Source organism: Oxyura jamaicensis, chromosome 2 (assembly GCF_011077185.1).
Source record: "Oxyura jamaicensis isolate SHBP4307 breed ruddy duck chromosome 2, BPBGC_Ojam_1.0, whole genome shotgun sequence".
Classification (NCBI taxonomy): domain Eukaryota; kingdom Metazoa; phylum Chordata; class Aves; order Anseriformes; family Anatidae; genus Oxyura; species Oxyura jamaicensis.
Genome location: NC_048894.1, coordinates 77,723,038 through 77,728,171, shown reverse-complemented (window position 1 = coordinate 77,728,171; position 5,134 = coordinate 77,723,038).

The window sequence follows — 5,134 nt, the reverse complement described above, 5'->3', positions numbered from 1 at the left end:
TCCATGAACTAATAAAGCATGTGCTACTTAATAATATAAGAATACAAATAATAAAACATATATTTTTAAAATTTAAAATATTTGCCTTTTGTCATATAAACATGGTGAACATACCTGTTGCAATCTTGCCAGAATCTTGAAACAGAGAAACCTTTGAGCTAACAGGAAAATCAATAATAATGTTTCAACAGAACTCAGACTGAGATTTTTAAAGCCATATCAAAGATTAGGATGCCCAAATGCTCTAAGAATCTTTCTCCAGTATCATCTGCATAAGATGAGAGCTTTCTTTTGGGATGACTCTCTTTTCACTGAAAAAAATCCAACTCTCCCTGCCAGAACAACTTTACTTCAAAATTATGTCTAGGTACTATGTAACAATGTAAACGCTGAGTTATCAGTGAACCAGAAATAAAATTTCACTGGTTAAGGATTGTCCTTCCAATCTCAATCTGTTCATGATTTTTCCTTATTTCCGCAAACCTCAACACACTTGTTGTGACAAATCTCAGTGAAGACAGACTAATTTTCCAAATAAAGTAATTTACTTTGAAATCCACATTTCACATGTCTTTAAAATATTAAATTTAACCTAATTAAATTCATTTCAACAGCCTTTCCACTTCTGAAAATGCTGAATAAACTTTTGGATTGTATATAATATAAGTTGCATGTGATTAAACTGAAGTCATTTAAGTGAAAATTCTACTTATTCTGAAGAAATCCTAAAAATATTTTCTGTTCTATGAACAACATGTCATCTCCTGAGTTACATATGTCTTTGTTAAAAAAAGAGTTGTATTTCAAGGAAAATAAATCAGAGCAGAAAAACATTTGGGAGGAAGAAAACATAATTCAAAACATGTCTGAATAAAACAATTTAAAACATGTCTACAGCATTATAATGCATAGCATTATATATATTTATATGCATTTGTTTGTATAGATTATATATATGCATTTTTAAGTGTATTCACATATGTATATGCACATACATATATACACACATACATGTATACATATATATATGCAAATATGTAATATACGTAAATACAATGTTTGTATACATATACTCCTACACATATTTTTCTATGTATAAGTTACTGGATATACGTGAATGTTCACTCTCATTAAATAGTTTCACCAAAACAGCTAAAGCCATGTCAATAAAGTGATAGGAATAGAAACTTCAATTAATGGTAACAAAAAATGATTAGGTGCATGTCACTCTGATAGAGTTGAGGACTGAAAAGATTTCACTTCTCTGCTTTTAAAAGCAGCACAAATGGAAGCTCAGAGAGAATATACAATAATAAAAGATATAAAAAGCTAAAGAATGACCTCCCTTTCCCTTTTCTTGTAATGCAAGAACAAGGTGCTACCAAAAAAAAAAAAAAAAAAAAAAAAAAGTGTCAGCTTTACAATTATTGAAATACATTTATTTATTTATTTATTTTTGAAATCGTGAATAACTAGATCCTTTCTCTATCACTTAGAACAGGTGATTGGCTAAATAAATTAAAAATAAGAAAGATGAGACATCTCTATGGTTAGAGTAACCATAGTTATGATATATAAACCATTAGTCATGTATGAGTGCAGATTCATGTTATGGGCAAACTCTTCTATACTAGATTATTATATAAGTCTCATTTTCAGAAGTGCATTGAAAGCTTTACATTTTGGGAAAAAAAAAAAAAAAGAAAAGAAAAGAAAAAAGAAAAAAGAAAAAAAGTTTGGTTACATGGAGTTTATTTTAATGGTAAGAACACTAACCTGTTAGTATAGTGGCTAATAATAGATTGGCTGGTTATCACCATAAAAGTATCTACACAAAGCTGATTGAATGAACACAGCACAGCAAAAAAAGATTAAGCAACTAATGTAACCTGTTCATATTACTGCGAGCTAAGGGACAAAGAATTTCCAACTTTTATTCTGACTTTGAAAACAGGAATATAAGAGATCATCTAATTTTCAGAAGACACGTGAATAATTATCTGGCACCTTGAGAATGGAAATTAACTTCAACACCATTGTTTCTCAGCTTCAGCATTTAGCTAGGGGAATAACAACTAAATGTTATCAGGGCACTGGGGTTATTATTCCTCCTCATAGCTTGAAAACCGTGTGTATGCTATCACACAGCATGGATCTCCTAGTAGAGCTTTTAGGTTCTGTGATTTGCTTGCAATTTGTGCTTTCTTAATAATTGAACCTGCATCCTGTGTGACCAAGGAGTGACACAGACACATACACAATCCATCAAGCTGCAGACACCCTCAAGATTTATCCAAGCATGGTTTCCTGATGCACTGTGATCAAAAGATGAACATACTGAAGCCCAATTAAAGCACATGGCAATTAACTGGAAGCCTTTAGAAATAAAACTTCAAAAATAAATCATCTGAAGTTGGAAAGAGCACTGAGTGTAGCAGATGTTATGATCTACATTATTATTAAACCCTTTAGCACTGAGGCTTTATCAAGATGGCAATGAGATACATAAGATTTATTACTTAGCTTTAATAAACATACTAAAGATCCAAGGAGATAAGAATGGGACATTTCATATTTACCAGTATCCACAGGAATCTCATTTCATATAATTCAATCAGTTTATTTAAAATTGTGTGTTTTGGTTACTGAAAATGTCATTTTTTGCTGCAGTTTTTACAGGAATATTTGCAGATCCCATCTATTTGAAAGGATTCTGTTTCAAGAAGATGAAGCATATGGTTAGGACCTTGACATGATGTGTCTGCACGTGTATGCATGTGTTTATGCATAAGTGGTTGGAGGAGGTCAGCCTAAGCAGGAACTCATGTAATGATTCATAATTTCCAGAGATGCTGAAGTTACAGCTATTGAAAAGTTACCCTGAAAGAAAAATGAACCTTTCCCTTTCTACATCACCCAACATCAAAGTCTCATTTTTCTTCCTCACTCCCTTCCTTCCTTGACTGTAGGCAATATTTATTACCCTTACAGCAGTAAATAACCTTTACAGACAGTGGCAGAGACACCTATTGCCCTCACGTGTGATTTTAAAATATTTTATTTCAAATAGAATGAATAATAATCATAAAAAACATAATAATAGAGATTTTTAATATTTCTACACTAGGCACACTATAATGTAGGGCCCTCCTTCTTTTCTTTTGCTATGCTAACTTGCATATTAACTGCCCAATATGCTTTCCCCGATATTTATATATCAGCAGACCACATCTGAGGTCTACATCTATTTCCATGCTCCTTTTTGCTCAGGAAGAACTGAACCATCAATAAAGTAACCAAACAGTTTAAGTTTGCCATAAACTTCTACATGAATCCCAATAACTTATTAACATCAACAGTTTTCAAATGGTCATGAATTTGCCATTCATAAAAAATATATAAATAGTAGTTTAATTCACACAGAAGCCCAAAGATTTTTTTTATTATTTACACAAATACCCATGTTTGAATGCTAATCAAATAGTTTAATAATCTATTAAATTAAATATTCTCTACACAGTCCTGACAAAGAAGAGCAGACAATGGCAATTAAAATACAAACAAGCAAAATAAAATTGTCCAGTGCAGGTATTCCAGTTACATCCATACTTAAGATCTGCCCAAGCAATTTTATTCTTTAGAAGGAATCACTGCATGGTAATTAATTTGACTTTCAGTGGCTGCAAAGGGAACATTTCTTCTCACAACATCTCTGAACTCAGCAGGTCTATAGAACATCAGTGGACCGGGTTTTTAGTTTGATTAAACTTTTAAGCCCATACTGTGCGGGGCTCACTAAAGATAAGACTTGTAAAATGTATATGCATGTAAAATGAGTGCAATGTGATTTATTTGGAGGCAAACCAGATTTCAGATGTAAATGATGAAAGAACAGTTTTATTCCTTGTTCAGATCATACTTACTTTTTATAAAATGTACATATACATCCTTGAATCGATTGCTAAAATTCACAAAAATATATAATTATGTTGTTTGGAGTGTTAAGCAATTATTGCCAGTTTCAAGGTTTTGCCACTATAACATGCCTGAGGCAAAAACTCTTTGCGTTCATGAATATTGGAAAGAGTAAGTCATAAATCTGTAATCTGAACATCAGCATCTTTCAAGCTTCATGTAGTATTGGGGGTTTTACTAGTGGAAACATATATTTCAATCTGAGACTGCTGATTTTATTTGCTGCCCTTTGATTTCATAGTTTGTATAATATTTCTACCAGTAATCACCTATCTACCCTATATTTTCTGAATTAATTAAAGCTACCAATAAATAGATGACACAGACACTGTGTGTCCAGCATTGTACATGACTCTCAGTGATGTATCTACAAAAGAGATTTAATCTTTTCCTTCAAAAAAGCACATCGTACAAAGTATACTTTTCTCAGAATCACAGAATCACAGAATAGTCTAGGTTGGAAGAGACTTCCAAGATCACCGAGTCCAACCTCTGATCTAATGCTAACAAATCTTCCACTAAACCATATCACTAAGCTCTACATCTAAACGTCTTTTAAAGACCTCCAGGGATGGGGACTCAACCACTTCCCTGGGCAGCCTGTTCCAGTGACTAACAACCCATTCAGTAAAGTTCTTCCTAATATCCAACCTAAACCTCCCCTGGCGCAACTTTAGCCCATTCCTCCTCGTCCTGTCACCAGGCACATGGGAGAATACACCAAAAGCATCAAGCAGCAAAGTAGGAAGTGAATGAATGTTTCTAAAGAATTAGAGCAATACAAGTTTGTCAAACAGATATAATATTAGGTAAAGTTCTCTATTCATGTGCTGTCCCAAGCACAAATGAAAAATCCTGGAGCATTGGTTTGGATGGCTGTATTATACTGTTCCACAGGAGAACAGCGGTGATCCTGTCCCAAGGAAATTAGCTTGTATCAATACTCCATCTTAACCCCAGTCTTCAGGAAATTCTTGTTTACGGTTCAGGGTTGAAACCAAGCTTTTCTTCTTTTCTCCTTCCTAAAGAGATGCTTGTAATTAACAGTTGATGGAAAAGGAAGAAGGGAGAAGGGAAGAGGAGAGGATGGGCCAAACAAATCAGATAGCACTAAACACTTAACCTTTCCTTTCTTCTCTCAGTGGATATCCTGATACAC